Source organism: Strongylocentrotus purpuratus, unplaced genomic scaffold (assembly GCF_000002235.5).
Source record: "Strongylocentrotus purpuratus isolate Spur 01 unplaced genomic scaffold, Spur_5.0 spur5_scaffold_22, whole genome shotgun sequence".
NCBI classification, from domain to species: Eukaryota; Metazoa; Echinodermata; class Echinoidea; order Camarodonta; family Strongylocentrotidae; genus Strongylocentrotus; species Strongylocentrotus purpuratus.
In genome coordinates this window covers 43,526-57,203 of record NW_022145608.1, presented here as the reverse complement: position 1 = coordinate 57,203, position 13,678 = coordinate 43,526, and positions in this window count along the sequence as shown.

Here is a 13,678-nt window from a genome sequence, read left to right as displayed (position 1 = left end):
CGGGTATATGCTGTTCATAATGAGCCTAATGGGGGTGAGATTGAATCTGAGGCCGTAGAGTTGACAGCAGCTTGCATTGCCGAGTCGGTGGTCGATAGTGAAGTCATTGAAAAAGTTGGAATGGCTTACGATGATATTGAGGCGATGGTCAATGATATGCCTGTCGTGTCTGGGAGGTTGATGCCTGGGAATGTTCCCGTTTCCGTGCTACGCAATTCAGGTTGTAGTACTTGTGTTGTGAAAGAAGCGTTAGTTAGGAAATCGCAATTCACAGGTCATCATGTTAGAGTCAGGTTAATTGATGAAACGATAAGGCGTTTCCCCTTGGCAAGAATCGTTGTTGATTCGCCTTACTTCTAAGGAGAGGTTGTGGCAGTGTGTATGCCTAGATGTTTGAATCGACGTAATCATTATTAATTGCGCAATCGAAAGTCCACGATTAAATCGCCTATATTTCATTTTGTTCCTAAGAGCTATTTGAAGCATGTTTTACATTTGAAATCTTTCTTAAGGAAACTGGACTTCTAAGATTCATTATGTTGCGCTTGAGCTTCTCTATCTGTTCTTGACAGGTCTATCTCTCTCATCATTTTTCTTGCGCAATCGAAAGAAGATTAAATCGCGTATATACTGTCATTTTGCGCTATAAAAGAGCCTATTTGAAGCATGTTTTACATTTGCAAATATCTTTCTTAAAAAGAAAGCCATGGACTTCTAAGAGGTATCATTATGTTGCGCTTGAGCTTCTCTATCTGTTCTTGACATCGGTTTATCTCTCTCATCATTATTTCTTGCGCAATCGAAAGAACACGATTAAATCGCGTATATACTGTCATTTTGCGCTATAAAAGAGCCTATTTGAAGCATGTTTTACATTTGCAAATATCTTTCTTAAAAAGAAAGCCATGGACTTCTAAGAGGTATCATTTTGCGCTATAAAAGAGCCTATTTGAAGCATGTTTTACATTTGCAAATATCTTTCTTAAAAAGAAAGCCATGGACTTCTAAGAGGTATCATTATGTTGCGCTTGAGCTTCTCTATCTGTTCTTGACATCGGTTTATCTCTCTCATCATTATTTCTTGCGCAATCGAAAGAACACGATTAAATCGCGTATATACTGTCATTTTGCGCTATAAAAGAGCCTATTTGAAGCATGTTTTACATTTGCAAATATCTTTCTTAAAAAGAAAGCCATGGACTTCTAAGAGGTATCATTATGTTGCGCTTGAGCTTCTCTATCTGTTCTTGACATCGGTTTATCTCTCTCATCATTATTTCTTGCGCAATCGAAAGAACACGATTAAATCGCGTATATACTGTCATTTTGCGCTATAAAAGAGCCTATTTGAAGCATGTTTTACATTTGCAAATATCTTTCTTAAAAAGAAAGCCATGGACTTCTAAGAGGTATCATTATGTTGCGCTTGAGCTTCTCTATCTGTTCTTGACATCGGTTTATCTCTCTCATCATTATTTCTTGCGCAATCGAAAGAACACGATTAAATCGCGTATATACTGTCATTTTGCGCTATAAAAGAGCCTATTTGAAGCATGTTTTACATTTGCAAATATCTTTCTTAAAAAGAAAGCCATGGACTTCTAAGAGGTATCATTATGTTGCGCTTGAGCTTCTCTATCTGTTCTTGACATCGGTTTATCTCTCTCATCATTATTTCTTGCGCAATCGAAAGAACACGATTAAATCGCGTATATACTGTCATTTTGCGCTATAAAAGAGCCTATTTGAAGCATGTTTTACATTTGCAAATATCTTTCTTAAAAAGAAAGCCATGGACTTCTAAGAGGTATCATTATGTTGCGCTTGAGCTTCTCTATCTGTTCTTGACATCGGTTTATCTCTCTCATCATTATTTCTTGCGCAATCGAAAGAACACGATTAAATCGCGTATATACTGTCATTTTGCGCTATAAAAGAGCCTATTTGAAGCATGTTTTACATTTGCAAATATCTTTCTTAAAAAGAAAGCCATGGACTTCTAAGAGGTATCATTATGTTGCGCTTGAGCTTCTCTATCTGTTCTTGACATCGGTTTATCTCTCTCATCATTATTTCTTGCGCAATCGAAAGAACACGATTAAATCGCGTATATACTGTCATTTTGCGCTATAAAAGAGCCTATTTGAAGCATGTTTTACATTTGCAAATATCTTTCTTAAAAAGAAAGCCATGGACTTCTAAGAGGTATCATTATGTTGCGCTTGAGCTTCTCTATCTGTTCTTGACATCGGTTTATCTCTCTCATCATTATTTCTTGCGCAATCGAAAGAACACGATTAAATCGCGTATATACTGTCATTTTGCGCTATAAAAGAGCCTATTTGAAGCATGTTTTACATTTGCAAATATCTTTCTTAAAAAGAAAGCCATGGACTTCTAAGAGGTATCATTATGTTGCGCTTGAGCTTCTCTATCTGTTCTTGACATCGGTTTATCTCTCTCATCATTATTTCTTGCGCAATCGAAAGAACACGATTAAATCGCGTATATACTGTCATTTTGCGCTATAAAAGAGCCTATTTGAAGCATGTTTTACATTTGCAAATATCTTTCTTAAAAAGAAAGCCATGGACTTCTAAGAGGTATCATTATGTTGCGCTTGAGCTTCTCTATCTGTTCTTGACATCGGTTTATCTCTCTCATCATTATTTCTTGCGCAATCGAAAGAACACGATTAAATCGCGTATATACTGTCATTTTGCGCTATAAAAGAGCCTATTTGAAGCATGTTTTACATTTGCAAATATCTTTCTTAAAAAGAAAGCCATGGACTTCTAAGAGGTATCATTATGTTGCGCTTGAGCTTCTCTATCTGTTCTTGACATCGGTTTATCTCTCTCATCATTATTTCTTGCGCAATCGAAAGAACACGATTAAATCGCGTATATACTGTCATTTTGCGCTATAAAAGAGCCTATTTGAAGCATGTTTTACATTTGCAAATATCTTTCTTAAAAAGAAAGCCATGGACTTCTAAGAGGTATCATTATGTTGCGCTTGAGCTTCTCTATCTGTTCTTGACATCGGTTTATCTCTCTCATCATTATTTCTTGCGCAATCGAAAGAACACGATTAAATCGCGTATATACTGTCATTTTGCGCTATAAAAGAGCCTATTTGAAGCATGTTTTACATTTGCAAATATCTTTCTTAAAAAGAAAGCCATGGACTTCTAAGAGGTATCATTATGTTGCGCTTGAGCTTCTCTATCTGTTCTTGACATCGGTTTATCTCTCTCATCATTATTTCTTGCGCAATCGAAAGAACACGATTAAATCGCGTATATACTGTCATTTTGCGCTATAAAAGAGCCTATTTGAAGCATGTTTTACATTTGCAAATATCTTTCTTAAAAAGAAAGCCATGGACTTCTAAGAGGTATCATTATGTTGCGCTTGAGCTTCTCTATCTGTTCTTGACATCGGTTTATCTCTCTCATCATTATTTCTTGCGCAATCGAAAGAACACGATTAAATCGCGTATATACTGTCATTTTGCGCTATAAAAGAGCCTATTTGAAGCATGTTTTACATTTGCAAATATCTTTCTTAAAAAGAAAGCCATGGACTTCTAAGAGGTATCATTATGTTGCGCTTGAGCTTCTCTATCTGTTCTTGACATCGGTTTATCTCTCTCATCATTATTTCTTGCGCAATCGAAAGAACACGATTAAATCGCGTATATACTGTCATTTTGCGCTATAAAAGAGCCTATTTGAAGCATGTTTTACATTTGCAAATATCTTTCTTAAAAAGAAAGCCATGGACTTCTAAGAGGTATCATTATGTTGCGCTTGAGCTTCTCTATCTGTTCTTGACATCGGTTTATCTCTCTCATCATTATTTCTTGCGCAATCGAAAGAACACGATTAAATCGCGTATATACTGTCATTTTGCGCTATAAAAGAGCCTATTTGAAGCATGTTTTACATTTGCAAATATCTTTCTTAAAAAGAAAGCCATGGACTTCTAAGAGGTATCATTATGTTGCGCTTGAGCTTCTCTATCTGTTCTTGACATCGGTTTATCTCTCTCATCATTATTTCTTGCGCAATCGAAAGAACACGATTAAATCGCGTATATACTGTCATTTTGCGCTATAAAAGAGCCTATTTGAAGCATGTTTTACATTTGCAAATATCTTTCTTAAAAAGAAAGCCATGGACTTCTAAGAGGTATCATTATGTTGCGCTTGAGCTTCTCTATCTGTTCTTGACATCGGTTTATCTCTCTCATCATTATTTCTTGCGCAATCGAAAGAACACGATTAAATCGCGTATATACTGTCATTTTGCGCTATAAAAGAGCCTATTTGAAGCATGTTTTACATTTGCAAATATCTTTCTTAAAAAGAAAGCCATGGACTTCTAAGAGGTATCATTATGTTGCGCTTGAGCTTCTCTATCTGTTCTTGACATCGGTTTATCTCTCTCATCATTATTTCTTGCGCAATCGAAAGAACACGATTAAATCGCGTATATACTGTCATTTTGCGCTATAAAAGAGCCTATTTGAAGCATGTTTTACATTTGCAAATATCTTTCTTAAAAAGAAAGCCATGGACTTCTAAGAGGTATCATTATGTTGCGCTTGAGCTTCTCTATCTGTTCTTGACATCGGTTTATCTCTCTCATCATTATTTCTTGCGCAATCGAAAGAACACGATTAAATCGCGTATATACTGTCATTTTGCGCTATAAAAGAGCCTATTTGAAGCATGTTTTACATTTGCAAATATCTTTCTTAAAAAGAAAGCCATGGACTTCTAAGAGGTATCATTATGTTGCGCTTGAGCTTCTCTATCTGTTCTTGACATCGGTTTATCTCTCTCATCATTATTTCTTGCGCAATCGAAAGAACACGATTAAATCGCGTATATACTGTCATTTTGCGCTATAAAAGAGCCTATTTGAAGCATGTTTTACATTTGCAAATATCTTTCTTAAAAAGAAAGCCATGGACTTCTAAGAGGTATCATTATGTTGCGCTTGAGCTTCTCTATCTGTTCTTGACATCGGTTTATCTCTCTCATCATTATTTCTTGCGCAATCGAAAGAACACGATTAAATCGCGTATATACTGTCATTTTGCGCTATAAAAGAGCCTATTTGAAGCATGTTTTACATTTGCAAATATCTTTCTTAAAAAGAAAGCCATGGACTTCTAAGAGGTATCATTATGTTGCGCTTGAGCTTCTCTATCTGTTCTTGACATCGGTTTATCTCTCTCATCATTATTTCTTGCGCAATCGAAAGAACACGATTAAATCGCGTATATACTGTCATTTTGCGCTATAAAAGAGCCTATTTGAAGCATGTTTTACATTTGCAAATATCTTTCTTAAAAAGAAAGCCATGGACTTCTAAGAGGTATCATTATGTTGCGCTTGAGCTTCTCTATCTGTTCTTGACATCGGTTTATCTCTCTCATCATTATTTCTTGCGCAATCGAAAGAACACGATTAAATCGCGTATATACTGTCATTTTGCGCTATAAAAGAGCCTATTTGAAGCATGTTTTACATTTGCAAATATCTTTCTTAAAAAGAAAGCCATGGACTTCTAAGAGGTATCATTATGTTGCGCTTGAGCTTCTCTATCTGTTCTTGACATCGGTTTATCTCTCTCATCATTATTTCTTGCGCAATCGAAAGAACACGATTAAATCGCGTATATACTGTCATTTTGCGCTATAAAAGAGCCTATTTGAAGCATGTTTTACATTTGCAAATATCTTTCTTAAAAAGAAAGCCATGGACTTCTAAGAGGTATCATTATGTTGCGCTTGAGCTTCTCTATCTGTTCTTGACATCGGTTTATCTCTCTCATCATTATTTCTTGCGCAATCGAAAGAACACGATTAAATCGCGTATATACTGTCATTTTGCGCTATAAAAGAGCCTATTTGAAGCATGTTTTACATTTGCAAATATCTTTCTTAAAAAGAAAGCCATGGACTTCTAAGAGGTATCATTATGTTGCGCTTGAGCTTCTCTATCTGTTCTTGACATCGGTTTATCTCTCTCATCATTATTTCTTGCGCAATCGAAAGAACACGATTAAATCGCGTATATACTGTCATTTTGCGCTATAAAAGAGCCTATTTGAAGCATGTTTTACATTTGCAAATATCTTTCTTAAAAAGAAAGCCATGGACTTCTAAGAGGTATCATTATGTTGCGCTTGAGCTTCTCTATCTGTTCTTGACATCGGTTTATCTCTCTCATCATTATTTCTTGCGCAATCGAAAGAACACGATTAAATCGCGTATATACTGTCATTTTGCGCTATAAAAGAGCCTATTTGAAGCATGTTTTACATTTGCAAATATCTTTCTTAAAAAGAAAGCCATGGACTTCTAAGAGGTATCATTATGTTGCGCTTGAGCTTCTCTATCTGTTCTTGACATCGGTTTATCTCTCTCATCATTATTTCTTGCGCAATCGAAAGAACACGATTAAATCGCGTATATACTGTCATTTTGCGCTATAAAAGAGCCTATTTGAAGCATGTTTTACATTTGCAAATATCTTTCTTAAAAAGAAAGCCATGGACTTCTAAGAGGTATCATTATGTTGCGCTTGAGCTTCTCTATCTGTTCTTGACATCGGTTTATCTCTCTCATCATTATTTCTTGCGCAATCGAAAGAACACGATTAAATCGCGTATATACTGTCATTTTGCGCTATAAAAGAGCCTATTTGAAGCATGTTTTACATTTGCAAATATCTTTCTTAAAAAGAAAGCCATGGACTTCTAAGAGGTATCATTATGTTGCGCTTGAGCTTCTCTATCTGTTCTTGACATCGGTTTATCTCTCTCATCATTATTTCTTGCGCAATCGAAAGAACACGATTAAATCGCGTATATACTGTCATTTTGCGCTATAAAAGAGCCTATTTGAAGCATGTTTTACATTTGCAAATATCTTTCTTAAAAAGAAAGCCATGGACTTCTAAGAGGTATCATTATGTTGCGCTTGAGCTTCTCTATCTGTTCTTGACATCGGTTTATCTCTCTCATCATTATTTCTTGCGCAATCGAAAGAACACGATTAAATCGCGTATATACTGTCATTTTGCGCTATAAAAGAGCCTATTTGAAGCATGTTTTACATTTGCAAATATCTTTCTTAAAAAGAAAGCCATGGACTTCTAAGAGGTATCATTATGTTGCGCTTGAGCTTCTCTATCTGTTCTTGACATCGGTTTATCTCTCTCATCATTATTTCTTGCGCAATCGAAAGAACACGATTAAATCGCGTATATACTGTCATTTTGCGCTATAAAAGAGCCTATTTGAAGCATGTTTTACATTTGCAAATATCTTTCTTAAAAAGAAAGCCATGGACTTCTAAGAGGTATCATTATGTTGCGCTTGAGCTTCTCTATCTGTTCTTGACATCGGTTTATCTCTCTCATCATTATTTCTTGCGCAATCGAAAGAACACGATTAAATCGCGTATATACTGTCATTTTGCGCTATAAAAGAGCCTATTTGAAGCATGTTTTACATTTGCAAATATCTTTCTTAAAAAGAAAGCCATGGACTTCTAAGAGGTATCATTATGTTGCGCTTGAGCTTCTCTATCTGTTCTTGACATCGGTTTATCTCTCTCATCATTATTTCTTGCGCAATCGAAAGAACACGATTAAATCGCGTATATACTGTCATTTTGCGCTATAAAAGAGCCTATTTGAAGCATGTTTTACATTTGCAAATATCTTTCTTAAAAAGAAAGCCATGGACTTCTAAGAGGTATCATTATGTTGCGCTTGAGCTTCTCTATCTGTTCTTGACATCGGTTTATCTCTCTCATCATTATTTCTTGCGCAATCGAAAGAACACGATTAAATCGCGTATATACTGTCATTTTGCGCTATAAAAGAGCCTATTTGAAGCATGTTTTACATTTGCAAATATCTTTCTTAAAAAGAAAGCCATGGACTTCTAAGAGGTATCATTATGTTGCGCTTGAGCTTCTCTATCTGTTCTTGACATCGGTTTATCTCTCTCATCATTATTTCTTGCGCAATCGAAAGAACACGATTAAATCGCGTATATACTGTCATTTTGCGCTATAAAAGAGCCTATTTGAAGCATGTTTTACATTTGCAAATATCTTTCTTAAAAAGAAAGCCATGGACTTCTAAGAGGTATCATTATGTTGCGCTTGAGCTTCTCTATCTGTTCTTGACATCGGTTTATCTCTCTCATCATTATTTCTTGCGCAATCGAAAGAACACGATTAAATCGCGTATATACTGTCATTTTGCGCTATAAAAGAGCCTATTTGAAGCATGTTTTACATTTGCAAATATCTTTCTTAAAAAGAAAGCCATGGACTTCTAAGAGGTATCATTATGTTGCGCTTGAGCTTCTCTATCTGTTCTTGACATCGGTTTATCTCTCTCATCATTATTTCTTGCGCAATCGAAAGAACACGATTAAATCGCGTATATACTGTCATTTTGCGCTATAAAAGAGCCTATTTGAAGCATGTTTTACATTTGCAAATATCTTTCTTAAAAAGAAAGCCATGGACTTCTAAGAGGTATCATTATGTTGCGCTTGAGCTTCTCTATCTGTTCTTGACATCGGTTTATCTCTCTCATCATTATTTCTTGCGCAATCGAAAGAACACGATTAAATCGCGTATATACTGTCATTTTGCGCTATAAAAGAGCCTATTTGAAGCATGTTTTACATTTGCAAATATCTTTCTTAAAAAGAAAGCCATGGACTTCTAAGAGGTATCATTATGTTGCGCTTGAGCTTCTCTATCTGTTCTTGACATCGGTTTATCTCTCTCATCATTATTTCTTGCGCAATCGAAAGAACACGATTAAATCGCGTATATACTGTCATTTTGCGCTATAAAAGAGCCTATTTGAAGCATGTTTTACATTTGCAAATATCTTTCTTAAAAAGAAAGCCATGGACTTCTAAGAGGTATCATTATGTTGCGCTTGAGCTTCTCTATCTGTTCTTGACATCGGTTTATCTCTCTCATCATTATTTCTTGCGCAATCGAAAGAACACGATTAAATCGCGTATATACTGTCATTTTGCGCTATAAAAGAGCCTATTTGAAGCATGTTTTACATTTGCAAATATCTTTCTTAAAAAGAAAGCCATGGACTTCTAAGAGGTATCATTATGTTGCGCTTGAGCTTCTCTATCTGTTCTTGACATCGGTTTATCTCTCTCATCATTATTTCTTGCGCAATCGAAAGAACACGATTAAATCGCGTATATACTGTCATTTTGCGCTATAAAAGAGCCTATTTGAAGCATGTTTTACATTTGCAAATATCTTTCTTAAAAAGAAAGCCATGGACTTCTAAGAGGTATCATTATGTTGCGCTTGAGCTTCTCTATCTGTTCTTGACATCGGTTTATCTCTCTCATCATTATTTCTTGCGCAATCGAAAGAACACGATTAAATCGCGTATATACTGTCATTTTGCGCTATAAAAGAGCCTATTTGAAGCATGTTTTACATTTGCAAATATCTTTCTTAAAAAGAAAGCCATGGACTTCTAAGAGGTATCATTATGTTGCGCTTGAGCTTCTCTATCTGTTCTTGACATCGGTTTATCTCTCTCATCATTATTTCTTGCGCAATCGAAAGAACACGATTAAATCGCGTATATACTGTCATTTTGCGCTATAAAAGAGCCTATTTGAAGCATGTTTTACATTTGCAAATATCTTTCTTAAAAAGAAAGCCATGGACTTCTAAGAGGTATCATTATGTTGCGCTTGAGCTTCTCTATCTGTTCTTGACATCGGTTTATCTCTCTCATCATTATTTCTTGCGCAATCGAAAGAACACGATTAAATCGCGTATATACTGTCATTTTGCGCTATAAAAGAGCCTATTTGAAGCATGTTTTACATTTGCAAATATCTTTCTTAAAAAGAAAGCCATGGACTTCTAAGAGGTATCATTATGTTGCGCTTGAGCTTCTCTATCTGTTCTTGACATCGGTTTATCTCTCTCATCATTATTTCTTGCGCAATCGAAAGAACACGATTAAATCGCGTATATACTGTCATTTTGCGCTATAAAAGAGCCTATTTGAAGCATGTTTTACATTTGCAAATATCTTTCTTAAAAAGAAAGCCATGGACTTCTAAGAGGTATCATTATGTTGCGCTTGAGCTTCTCTATCTGTTCTTGACATCGGTTTATCTCTCTCATCATTATTTCTTGCGCAATCGAAAGAACACGATTAAATCGCGTATATACTGTCATTTTGCGCTATAAAAGAGCCTATTTGAAGCATGTTTTACATTTGCAAATATCTTTCTTAAAAAGAAAGCCATGGACTTCTAAGAGGTATCATTATGTTGCGCTTGAGCTTCTCTATCTGTTCTTGACATCGGTTTATCTCTCTCATCATTATTTCTTGCGCAATCGAAAGAACACGATTAAATCGCGTATATACTGTCATTTTGCGCTATAAAAGAGCCTATTTGAAGCATGTTTTACATTTGCAAATATCTTTCTTAAAAAGAAAGCCATGGACTTCTAAGAGGTATCATTATGTTGCGCTTGAGCTTCTCTATCTGTTCTTGACATCGGTTTATCTCTCTCATCATTATTTCTTGCGCAATCGAAAGAACACGATTAAATCGCGTATATACTGTCATTTTGCGCTATAAAAGAGCCTATTTGAAGCATGTTTTACATTTGCAAATATCTTTCTTAAAAAGAAAGCCATGGACTTCTAAGAGGTATCATTATGTTGCGCTTGAGCTTCTCTATCTGTTCTTGACATCGGTTTATCTCTCTCATCATTATTTCTTGCGCAATCGAAAGAACACGATTAAATCGCGTATATACTGTCATTTTGCGCTATAAAAGAGCCTATTTGAAGCATGTTTTACATTTGCAAATATCTTTCTTAAAAAGAAAGCCATGGACTTCTAAGAGGTATCATTATGTTGCGCTTGAGCTTCTCTATCTGTTCTTGACATCGGTTTATCTCTCTCATCATTATTTCTTGCGCAATCGAAAGAACACGATTAAATCGCGTATATACTGTCATTTTGCGCTATAAAAGAGCCTATTTGAAGCATGTTTTACATTTGCAAATATCTTTCTTAAAAAGAAAGCCATGGACTTCTAAGAGGTATCATTATGTTGCGCTTGAGCTTCTCTATCTGTTCTTGACATCGGTTTATCTCTCTCATCATTATTTCTTGCGCAATCGAAAGAACACGATTAAATCGCGTATATACTGTCATTTTGCGCTATAAAAGAGCCTATTTGAAGCATGTTTTACATTTGCAAATATCTTTCTTAAAAAGAAAGCCATGGACTTCTAAGAGGTATCATTATGTTGCGCTTGAGCTTCTCTATCTGTTCTTGACATCGGTTTATCTCTCTCATCATTATTTCTTGCGCAATCGAAAGAACACGATTAAATCGCGTATATACTGTCATTTTGCGCTATAAAAGAGCCTATTTGAAGCATGTTTTACATTTGCAAATATCTTTCTTAAAAAGAAAGCCATGGACTTCTAAGAGGTATCATTATGTTGCGCTTGAGCTTCTCTATCTGTTCTTGACATCGGTTTATCTCTCTCATCATTATTTCTTGCGCAATCGAAAGAACACGATTAAATCGCGTATATACTGTCATTTTGCGCTATAAAAGAGCCTATTTGAAGCATGTTTTACATTTGCAAATATCTTTCTTAAAAAGAAAGCCATGGACTTCTAAGAGGTATCATTATGTTGCGCTTGAGCTTCTCTATCTGTTCTTGACATCGGTTTATCTCTCTCATCATTATTTCTTGCGCAATCGAAAGAACACGATTAAATCGCGTATATACTGTCATTTTGCGCTATAAAAGAGCCTATTTGAAGCATGTTTTACATTTGCAAATATCTTTCTTAAAAAGAAAGCCATGGACTTCTAAGAGGTATCATTATGTTGCGCTTGAGCTTCTCTATCTGTTCTTGACATCGGTTTATCTCTCTCATCATTATTTCTTGCGCAATCGAAAGAACACGATTAAATCGCGTATATACTGTCATTTTGCGCTATAAAAGAGCCTATTTGAAGCATGTTTTACATTTGCAAATATCTTTCTTAAAAAGAAAGCCATGGACTTCTAAGAGGTATCATTATGTTGCGCTTGAGCTTCTCTATCTGTTCTTGACATCGGTTTATCTCTCTCATCATTATTTCTTGCGCAATCGAAAGAACACGATTAAATCGCGTATATACTGTCATTTTGCGCTATAAAAGAGCCTATTTGAAGCATGTTTTACATTTGCAAATATCTTTCTTAAAAAGAAAGCCATGGACTTCTAAGAGGTATCATTATGTTGCGCTTGAGCTTCTCTATCTGTTCTTGACATCGGTTTATCTCTCTCATCATTATTTCTTGCGCAATCGAAAGAACACGATTAAATCGCGTATATACTGTCATTTTGCGCTATAAAAGAGCCTATTTGAAGCATGTTTTACATTTGCAAATATCTTTCTTAAAAAGAAAGCCATGGACTTCTAAGAGGTATCATTATGTTGCGCTTGAGCTTCTCTATCTGTTCTTGACATCGGTTTATCTCTCTCATCATTATTTCTTGCGCAATCGAAAGAACACGATTAAATCGCGTATATACTGTCATTTTGCGCTATAAAAGAGCCTATTTGAAGCATGTTTTACATTTGCAAATATCTTTCTTAAAAAGAAAGCCATGGACTTCTAAGAGGTATCATTATGTTGCGCTTGAGCTTCTCTATCTGTTCTTGACATCGGTTTATCTCTCTCATCATTATTTCTTGCGCAATCGAAAGAACACGATTAAATCGCGTATATACTGTCATTTTGCGCTATAAAAGAGCCTATTTGAAGCATGTTTTACATTTGCAAATATCTTTCTTAAAAAGAAAGCCATGGACTTCTAAGAGGTATCATTATGTTGCGCTTGAGCTTCTCTATCTGTTCTTGACATCGGTTTATCTCTCTCATCATTATTTCTTGCGCAATCGAAAGAACACGATTAAATCGCGTATATACTGTCATTTTGCGCTATAAAAGAGCCTATTTGAAGCATGTTTTACATTTGCAAATATCTTTCTTAAAAAGAAAGCCATGGACTTCTAAGAGGTATCATTATGTTGCGCTTGAGCTTCTCTATCTGTTCTTGACATCGGTTTATCTCTCTCATCATTATTTCTTGCGCAATCGAAAGAACACGATTAAATCGCGTATATACTGTCATTTTGCGCTATAAAAGAGCCTATTTGAAGCATGTTTTACATTTGCAAATATCTTTCTTAAAAAGAAAGCCATGGACTTCTAAGAGGTATCATTATGTTGCGCTTGAGCTTCTCTATCTGTTCTTGACATCGGTTTATCTCTCTCATCATTATTTCTTGCGCAATCGAAAGAACACGATTAAATCGCGTATATACTGTCATTTTGCGCTATAAAAGAGCCTATTTGAAGCATGTTTTACATTTGCAAATATCTTTCTTAAAAAGAAAGCCATGGACTTCTAAGAGGTATCATTATGTTGCGCTTGAGCTTCTCTATCTGTTCTTGACATCGGTTTATCTCTCTCATCATTATTTCTTGCGCAATCGAAAGAACACGATTAAATCGCGTATATACTGTCATTTTGCGCTATAAAAG